The sequence below is a fragment of the Crocodylus porosus genome, unplaced genomic scaffold (assembly GCF_001723895.1).
Source record: "Crocodylus porosus isolate Cpor-Errol unplaced genomic scaffold, CroPor_comp1, whole genome shotgun sequence".
Taxonomy (NCBI): Eukaryota; Metazoa; Chordata; order Crocodylia; family Crocodylidae; genus Crocodylus; species Crocodylus porosus.
Genome location: NW_017728915.1, coordinates 19,009,843 through 19,020,242, shown reverse-complemented (window position 1 = coordinate 19,020,242; position 10,400 = coordinate 19,009,843).

Here is a 10,400-nt window from a genome sequence, read left to right as displayed (position 1 = left end):
CAAGACTGTTTCAGGCTGGACATAAGGAAGAATTTCTTTACTGTCCAAGCCCCCAAGGTCTGGAATAGCCTGCCATTGGAGGTGGTTCAAGCTACATTGAACACCTTCAAGAGTGGCACCTGAGCCAGCAGCTCCGTAGGGGAGAAGTGGGCCAGGTTTCAGCTCTGGAGAGCTGCAAGTAGAGTGCTGCCAAGCCACACAAGGCTTGCAAACCACAGTTTGGCCACCCTTGCCCTGTACATTGAACACCTTTAAGAGAAATTTGGACGCTTATCTTGCTGGGATACTATGACCCCAGATAATTTCCTGCACCTCAGGCAGGGGGCTGGACTCGATGCTCTTCTGAGGTCCCTTCCAGCCCTAATGTCTATGAAATCTATGAACTCACAGGTGCAGGATCTGTGTGGGGGAAATATTTTAGAGGATAGCTTTGTGGATATGCTTTCTCTTCTTTCACCTATATGCCTTGCAACTTTTGCCTTGGAGTCAGGGAGGATGTGTAGTTCTGCTGCCAAATGTAGTAAATCCACATCCCTTTTATCCAGCATATTTTCCCCTACTTCTTGGTAGCTCATTTATAGTTTATCCATTTTACTAAGGATTGATTACAGATGCCCTAGTCCAGGGGCGGGCAATTATTTTGAGCGGAGGGCTGCTTACCCAGTTTTGGCAGGCTGTTGAGGGCTGCATGGGTAGCCCCACCCTGTGACAGGTGCCCCGCCCCATGGTTACCATCTTGGGACCAACGTCCCGATGTCTTGGGACCAATGTCCCAGAGCCAGCACCGGTGGGTCCCAGAGCGGGGCACAGACTGGCAAGGGTCTGTGAAGCCAAGCTGGGCTGCACCAGCAGGGAGAGGGGAGCTGGTCTGGCTCCATAGAGCCCCTGCTAGCTGGGACCCTGGACTCCCGCCACCCTGCTCTGGGTCCCACTGGCACTGGCCCCGTGACACTGGTGCGGGCCCTGTGCTCCCACTGGCTCCCTGCCTACTCACACCCAGTGCCCCCCAGCCCTACAGTACAGGTCAGGAGCAGCACTCAGCCCCAACCCCCTGCTCATCAGCAGGGAAGAAGCTGGTGCTGACCATGGGGAAAAGTGGCCCCTCACCTGCCCCATGGCTGGCGCTCCCTGCTGCAGCCGCTTGCAGCCCACATGAGGCTGTCCAGAGCAGGCACAGGTAGCCTCATGTGGGATGCAGGTGGCTGTAGTGCGGGGCGCTGGCCATGGGGTGGGTGAGGGACCACTTTTCCCCATGCTCAGCACCACCTTGTAACCTGCCCCACTGCCAGCCTGGCAGTAGGGCTGGGTTACAAGGTGGTGCTGAGCGTGGGGGTAGGGGGAAGAAAGAAGCCCCTCCCCACCCCATGCCTGGCACCCCATGCTGCAGCCACTTGCAGCCTGCCTGGGCTGCCTGTGCCTGCTCTGGACAGCCCCATGCGGGCTGCGAGCACCTGCAGCAGGGAGTGCTGGCCATGGGGTGGGCGAGGGGCCGCTTTTTTCCATGCAGGGAAGGAGCCTGGGGAAAAGCTGAGTGCATGGGGGAAGCGGCCCTGCTGCAAGCCCGGTGCCCCACGCTGCAGGTGCTTGCAGCCCGTGTGGGGCTGTCTGGAGCAGGCACAGGCAGTCCCACGTGGGCTGCGAGCAGCTGCAGTGCGGGGCACCAGGCATTGAGGGGTAGGGGCCGCTTCACCCTCCTGCACTCCTTCCCTGCCCGGGGTCCCTCCCCCACCACTTATCTGAGCTTCTTGTGCCAGGGCAGACACGTGCTCCCAGGCCAGAAACCTTGGCTGGGGCTTCTGGCTGCAGGGCGGGTCCAGGCGGGCACCCACAGTTGTTGGAGCCTGCTGGGCTTCCCCTGGGTCCTACTGCCTTTGGTTCCTGTAATTTTTGACAGAAACCAAGGGCAGATAAATATTAATTTTCTACATTTTTTTAGGGGCCCCATGGGCTGGATAGAATGGCCTCGTGGGGCGAATCGAGCCTGAGGACCATATTTTGCCCACCCCTGCCCTAGAGTCTTTTGAATAATACAGTTTAAGGCAGTGGTTCTCAACCTGCAGCCATGGGCCACATGCAGCCCAATCAGCATACTGCTGCAGCCCATGTGACATCCTGTTGAAAAAAAGAGATTGCTGCTGGTGGTTTGTTAGAGTCAGGGATCTGGGTTTTCTGTTCGTTTCTGAAATGCTGGGTTTTCCCTTGCAGGCTGGCAGAATTCCAGCCTGCAAGGGGCTGCTTGGGACTGGAGGGAGTGGGAGGAGGGCAATTGGAGGCAGGGGGTGCCACATGCATGTGTGCACATACTCGCATGTGGCAGCCAGGCAGCGTGGAGAGCAGCTGCTGCGCGGTCTCTTTAGATAAGTCTATGTGCAGGGAAGGGTGGAGGGCTGACTGAGGCCCCTACAGTGAAGGAGGAAGGGAAGGAGTAGAGTAGGGCAGGGCAGGGCAGGGCTGGGGATGCTGCCAGGCCGGGGTGGTGCATGGAGCCCAGGGCCAGGGTGGGAATTTACAGCCGTGGGGCCCAGCCAGGGAGCGGGATGGAGCCACAGGAGGCTCATCCAGGGAGCATCAGGGAGGCATTCCTGGGGAGGGAGGAATGGTGGAGGATACACGCCCCCGCAGATTTGTGCATGGGGTGGAGGCAGGTGCAGGCTGCCCACTACAGGCTCAGGGCTCCCCACCCTGCTGCTCCCCTCCCTGGGCAAGAGTTTTATCTAAGCAGACTTTTAAACATTTCAGTGAGATATTAAGAGTCTTCAATGAATAACTTTGTAGATAGTGATATTGTAATTGTGCCCCCCACTGCTACCATGGTGATGCAGCTGGTGTGGGGCTCCTGTCACCAGCACTGAGCCTCCCTGCCTGCTCTGCCATGGAGGCCCTATATTGTACATTATAGGGGGGGGGGGTGTCCCCAGTAGATCTTCTCTGATATAAAGCTGTTTTTAGTGAGGTCTGACTCAAGCCAAGAATAAGTATTTCTTAAGAATTCTCCTGCCTCCATTTTCTGTCTGAAGTCTTGCACTTTACAACCGGTTGCCGTGGAAATGATCATGCTGCTATACCAATTATTTTTTTACTCCAAATGAGAAACAAGCAGTGAAAGCTCAAGACAAAAAGAACCTTTTTACCCTAGCAATAAAGAAAACATGTACACACACTGAAAGTACTGCGGGTATATTGATTCTAAATAGTTACATTGGCAAGACAAGGAGAGGTTGGAAGCCTGTTCGTATATTTTATAAATTGGTCCAGTTCAATTCTGATCTTTTCATTAGAATCAATTGAGTTACTCTGTATTTTTATCACTGAAACAGAGAGCAGAATGTAGCCTTTTGTGCCCTATCCTTACTTCATGTACAAAGTGCTAGACTAATGAAAGCAATGACAAATTGAATATGTGGGTGGTAAATGACATGGCAGAAGCAAGCTTGTAATCTATTCCTTTTTATAAAATGTACAATAACACAGTAGAAACAAAATTAAAGCAACATTAAAATCTTAAATATTAATGAGTGGGACAGTAACTGGCTGAACACTAGTATTAAAACTTACTCTAAGAAAAACAGTGGGGAGTGGTTTACTACATGTTAGTTATTCCAAGTCAGAAAATGTACACATTTTAAACCTATTTATAAAAAACAGGAGGAATAGAATTAACATTTTATGCTGATGCAGAGCATTTGGAAGGTAAATCCTTATATTAATTATACCCAAAAAATCCTGTTCATATTTCCAGTTTTTCAGGTTAATTTTTACCTCCCCATTGTTACAGTCAATCCTTTAGGATTAGTTACCCTAATGTCACATTTCACCATACATTTTGTCCATGCTTGCTGGTGTAATCATTTCTATCTGAGATCTTTCATTCTTCCCTATTGTTTAAAATGTTTCCCTACCACTCTTTCCTCCTTTATATATTCTATCCATTTCTTTATCTTTGCCTATACATTATTTTGAATACATACACCCCTCTCCACTTCTTCTCTATTTTTCTTATTCCTGAATAAAATAAGTCATTCACAGTAACTAGTCATGTTTACTGTTTCCTGTGGTTTCTGCCAGCCCTATCAGACCATACTGTTCCACAGTTGCTAGTATCTCTGGCTCCCCCTGCCTTTGTTGTACATCTCACATTGGTACAGAATTAATTACCCAACCTACCCTTCTTATGCTCTTCCTTGAATGTATTTTAAGTCTTCAACACTGACTATTTTCTCAGTACATACTGGTTTTCAGAAAGGCAAGTGTTTTATTGTTGGTATGATCTGGATTGTAGCCAATGGTAGAAATCCAAACTTCGCAGACAAGGCATGTAGGAGTTTGGTTCCTGGATCCAGATTAATGGGCTTCAGTTCCTAGAATGCTGGATTTTTTTATTTACTGAAGAGTGTATATACAAAGCAGAAAGACTGTTTAATCAAACAGATTTTACAGAGCTGTTAACCATAACAGTGGGGGGGGGGCCTGCTATGCATGTAAATTGCCTTGTAAAGAAAAGTAATGCTGTATGCATGTATTAAAATTATTACCTTTTCTGCTAGAGCAAAGAATTAATGAGTAATGCCATACTTGTCTCACTTCATACACCAAACTCCAATTCAATATTCAGAAAAGCACTGAGTGTCTCTCTTGGGGTGGGCAGAATTTCCAACAACTCTGTTAAGGAGAAAATGCTATCCTGATGGATTTAGACAGTTAAATTTGCCTTTCAAAAATTAAAAATAGCAAAAAACTGATGACCTGGTTTCCATTTCCTTTCATATCTGATATAAAAACTCTTCTTTGGCTTGTCAGTGCCTTCTCATTTGTCCTTTGATGTTTAATTTAATTTTATTACTGTATTGAGCTCTGCAGTGCTTTGTATGTGCAGGGTTTCCCTGTCCTTTCATACAGAAATTTTCCAAAGCAGCACCTGCTACACAGCAGAATCTCAGTGTAATTATAAGATTAAAGTATCCATAATTGCTTTAGAAAAGAGAAGCACAATGTACATTTAAATAAAATTACCCATTTCTCCTTCACATTTAATTCTTACTTGTTAAGAGCAAGAAATTCCAACTGAAAAATGGCAATTTCTTCCTTTACATGTGCTATCCTTGCCTAGAGAAAAATGGACGGATTACCGTTCCGAAGTAACTTGAATACAATATGTATCCAACAGGGCTGTGCGAAATGGCACCATTCCATTTCGATGGAACAGCGTTTCATTTCAAATGTCATTTCGATTTGAAACCACTGGTCCGTTTCGTTTTGTTGAAACAGTTTCACTGTTTTGATGCTGTTTTGACGTTTTGCCCATAGGCTATAATGGGGAAGCATGAAACTGCAGGCATGCTAGCCCTGCTGAGGCCACAAAGCCTGCTAAGTTTAAAGGAGATAGGTGCAGGGGTTTTGGGGAAACTGCACCTCAAGCTGAAGACAAGCAAAACTTGTGACATAGGTGACACTATGTGTGTTAAGGTGCAGCAGGGTGAAAGCTGCAGGCCTGCTAGTCCCTACTGACGCCACGAAGCCTGTCAAGGAGATAGGGGGAGTCTGGGTTCTGGGGCCCTGCACCCCTAGCTGCTGACAGGCAAAACTGGAACACACAGCTCAGTAACTGACCCCAAGGCAGAAAGCAGGGCATTTCAAACAATGCTGCCTTGTATGCAGTTTTTCCATCCCTCCCCCAGAGCACTGGGATTGGAAGGGACCTCAGGGAAGGATCACAGTCATTGGCCAGCTACACAGTCAATAATGAGAGCACCCCTTCTCTTCCTTCCCCCTCCCGCTCCCTACTTTAGTTTGTTTCCCTGCAGGCAAGCCCAACTTGAGCTTTGAAACTCAGAACATTAAAACAATTTTGAAACGTTTTGACTTGCCTTGTTTCGTTTTGAGGTTGTTTTGAAGCTCTCCATTTTGTTTCAATTTCACTGTTTCAAGGTTGAAACAAGCATCAAAACAAAACAGCCAGCGAAATTTCACACAGCCCTAGTATCCAATTCAAGTTCCAATTCACTCCATCAGCATCATTACTCAGTTTTAATGGTATCTGTTCACTATGACTGTTTCTTCAAAAACACTGTGGAAACTCTCAAATAATGTCACTACAGTGCATAATATGTAACCTTTTGGGAAGGATACTTCTCCAGAGACTTATGTCCTTTTTTGTGAACTATGTTATCCCTAAAGGACAATCTGGGAGTAGATCAGCACAAAGCACCTATGACTAGGTAATTGCACAGACGACCCACATCAAACCTGACTACTAATTCAAACTCAAAAGAGCAGTGTCCTCTATGGACCTGTTCAAAGCAAATGATATTGTTTGGCAAGACAGTCTGCTTCTGAAGGTGTTGAAAATACTGTTATAAAACAATATTGTATCCACTGACAATGACAGTTGCCAGCTAAAAGTTCTATGTACAACTAACGGAAGAGATTCAGCAGGCCTTCTCAGCTGAACCAGAGGCTCTCAAATGTTCTATCTTAGCACTTTTCCTGGTTAATATAACTGAAATGTCACTAACCTGGATATAGAATTTGGATTCTCATTCACCATCCAGGTGAGCACTTTCACCCAAGTGGAAAGTTTTTTCATGGAAGAGCTGGAAAAATAGATTACCATAATACTGGTTTACTCAAATATCAATGCAAGTCTTTCCCTTAATTGACATGGAGGGATAAAAAGCCTCAGTATGGATTCAAGTACTGCCTGGGACAGGCAGCTGCTGCAGCCCTAGCTCCAGGCCCAGGGCAAAGCTGGAGCTGAGTTGCTGCCAATCCAGGATGAGGGTAGTTCATACTGTGGAGGAGAGGGCATGTGGCAGGGGGAGCACAGGAAAGACTGCATGATAGAGGGACTATGGGGGATACTTGCAGCCTACCCCACCTTCCCACCACGTATGTTTTGCTCCAGCTCCAGCATGGCCCAGCCCAGCTCAGAGCTGTCACTGCTGCTTCTGCCAGGCCAAAACAGGCCAGGGCCAGGGCCAACATCACTAACAACCCTGGAGCTATAGCTATCACAAAAGGTCTTCTTCCACAATCCCTCACAGTTAAATATGATTGTCTTCCATGATTGTCTCATCTGTGGATCCAAAGATAGCTGATGAGACCAACCCAGAATCAGCAGACTCTGCTGAACTCAGGCACATGTTTTCCTGTGGGGTGGGTGGCTCTAGATTCTAAATTCAGTCTTCAACACACTGTTTCTGCCTCTCCCACTTTTCCATCTCCTGTTGTCATCAGATGGTTTTAAAGTACAGTGCTGAGATCCTTGCAGCAGACTCTTCTTCCATTTGAGGTGGGGGAGGTGATAGTCTCCCACAAATTGGTGTCAATGTTGCATTTTTTCAAGGTGGCCTTGAGGACGTCCTTCACGTGCTTTCTCTGCCCTCCTCTTGAGTGTACTGAGCTGGGAGAATAAGACTTGCTTTGGGAGTCTGGAGTCAGACATTTGGATGACATGGCTGGCCCAGTGAAGTCAGTGTTGGATGATCATTATCTCAGTGCTCATAGTGTTTGCTTGTGAGAGGATGCTAATGTTGGTGCATTTATCTTCCCACTGGATTTGAAGGATCTTCCACAGGTAGCATGGATGGTACTTCTCCAACAACTTGAGATGTCCCCTATACGTTGTCCACATCTCAGCACAGTACAATAAGTACGGCTGTGTGAAACAGCATCGTTTTGTTTCGACTTTCATTTCGATGTTTCGACGGGACAGTGTTGTGTTTTGAGTTTTGTTTAATTTTGAAACCACTCTTCCATTTCATTTTGTGGAAACTGTTTCACCATTTTGACAGTTTTGACATTTTGCCCATAGGCTATAATGGGGAACCATGAAACTGCCTATAACTTTGTCAGTTCTTCCATGATTTGGATAGAACTTGTAGGGATGGTAGCTCCTTCTGAGGCCATAAAGCTTGCCAAGTTTTAAGGACATAGATGCAGGGGTTTCTGAGAAACTGCACCTCAACTTCTTGAAAGCAAAACTTGTGTCACATGTGTGAAGACACAGCAGGGTGAAAACTGCAGGCATGCTAGCTTCCACTGAGCCCACGAAGCCTGCCAGCTGTCAAGGAGATAGGTGCAGGGGTGTAGCAGGGCACCAGGGTGCCTGCTACTAGATAATGGTGTGTAGCAGGGCACTAAGGAGCCTGCTACTGATAATAGGGATATAGGCTTAGCTGCCACTCAATAGGGCAGCACAGCTGTGAGTTGCCAAAGCAACTGATTGTGTCAGCTGACCGCCAGGGGGCAGGGCCTGGCCTTCATAAACAGAGAAGGCTGAGGCCAGAGCCAGTTCTCCTCTGGCAGCCTAAGGAGTAAGAGGTCTGCTAGAGCGAGCAGGGCGGTGTTGTGCATCAGCGTGTGGGTCCAGGGTGGAGAAGACCCTGACAGGGATGAGAGAAGGATAGCTAGGTTGGCCTAAGATTTGTGTTATGGCCTAGGGGCTTTGTGTTTCTGTTTTGGTTGGTTGTTGTGATTATTACACCGGAGGACCAGGTGAGGCTGTAGGGATGGAGGAGACCTCATTAGGAGCTCCCCAGTAAAATGGGGGTGTTCCTGGCACCACAGGGGGTGCTGCATTTTGGGGGTGTCCTGACCCCAGCCCAGTGGGGGCAGCTTTGGGAAGAGCTCAGTGTAGGCAGAAGCCCCAGTGGGGCATAGGCCCGAAGAGGCGGGTCTGGGGGGCCCGGTGAGGCTAAGGCTGCCTGAGCCCCAATCCTGAGAAGCCTGAGTCGGGTGCAGGATCCAAAAAGGGATCCGGGGGCCAAGTAAGGCTGAGGCCGCCTGAGTCCCAGTTCAGGGAAGCCCGAGTCGGGCACGGGTGGGCCCCAGTGCGGGCAGCCCTGGTAGGGGCAGGGGAGCGTGTGAGGCACGAATATCTTGGAGCAGGCCCCAGGAGAGGGGGCGTATATTGGACATTGGGCAGGCCCAGTGGGGCGCTGCCTGTGAAGGGGAAGCCCCGGAAGGGGGCAAGCCCAGGGGAAGGCCCCGGAGAGAAGGGCGAGTCTACTAGGAAGCCCGAAGAGAGAGCGGGCTACTTAGAACAGTCACAGAGACAGGCCGGCGAGGGCCGGCACAGGGAATAGTCCTGGAATCATGGTATAGCAAGACCAGCCCCGTGCCAAGGGGGGGGCAAGAATGCAGCCTCCCATTGATAATATAAGATCTAAGACATGGCGGGCGAGATAGAGGGTGTGTTCAGGACCCAGACTTGGCACGGTAGGCAAGGGCGTCAGGGGAGGTCACAGTGCCCCTAAGTCGTCCTGCCACAAGGGGCTTCTGAGAAACTGAACCTCAGGCTGCTGACAAGCAAAACTCGTGATGTGGGTGACACTGTGTGTGAGTTAAGGTGCAGTGAGGTGAAAACTGCAGGGATGGTAGCCCCTGCTGAGGTCATGAAACCTGCAAGCTTTCAAGGAGAGAGGTGCTGGAGTTTCTGGGAAACTGTACCTCAGACTGCTGACAAGCAAAACTCATGACATGTGTGACAGAAAGCAGGCCAGTTCAAACAGTGCTGCCTTTTATGCTGTTTTTCCATCCCTCCCCAGAGCACGGGATTGCAAGGGACCTCAGGGAAGGATCACAGTCATTGGCCAGCTACACAGTCAATATGAGAGCAGTCCTTCCCCCCTCTTTCCCCCTCCCTCTCCTTATTTCTGTTTCCCTGCAGGCAAGCCCTGCTTGAGTTTCAGATCTCGAAACATTTTGAAACTTTCAAAATGAGTTGAAACAGTGCCAAAATTAAACTACTGGCAGAATTTTGCACAGCCTGTGTGCGTGTGCGTGTCCGTGTGTGCATATATACATAGAGAGAGAGAGAGATTAGCCAGGCAATATTTTATTGATATATCGTACTATTTAAAATCAGTTTGGAAGCCTAGCAGTGCACTTTCATCATAATAAAGAAATTCTAAATAACTATACCCTTTTGTGTTTGCTTTTGGTTTTGTTATCATAGAAAAATCAGACCTCTGCCTGCCCTCTTTGCTAACCAGGATGTAAGGACAACTGCCCCTGGAAAACTGGCTCGTCCCACCAGACGGCAAAGCTAACATGTTTAACGATTTCTTTGCCTCCATCTTCCTAAGTAGGGACTAGAACAGCCACCTCCCTGCTGGGCCCCCATCGGGCCCCGGGGGAGGCACACCTGGGCCATGGGTTAGTGAGGATTTAGTTAGGGAGCTTCTGGAAAGGTTGGATGTATTCAAGTCAGCCGGTCCGGAAGATCTCCACCCTGGAGTTCTAAAGGAACTGGCCGAGGTCATTGCAAGTCCTCTGGCATGGCTTTACGAGCACTCGTGGTGCTCTGGAGAGGTACCGGAGGACTGGAAGAGGGCCAACGTGGTCCCCATCTTCAAAAAAGACAGGAAGGAGGACCCGGGAAACTATAGGCGGGTTAGTCT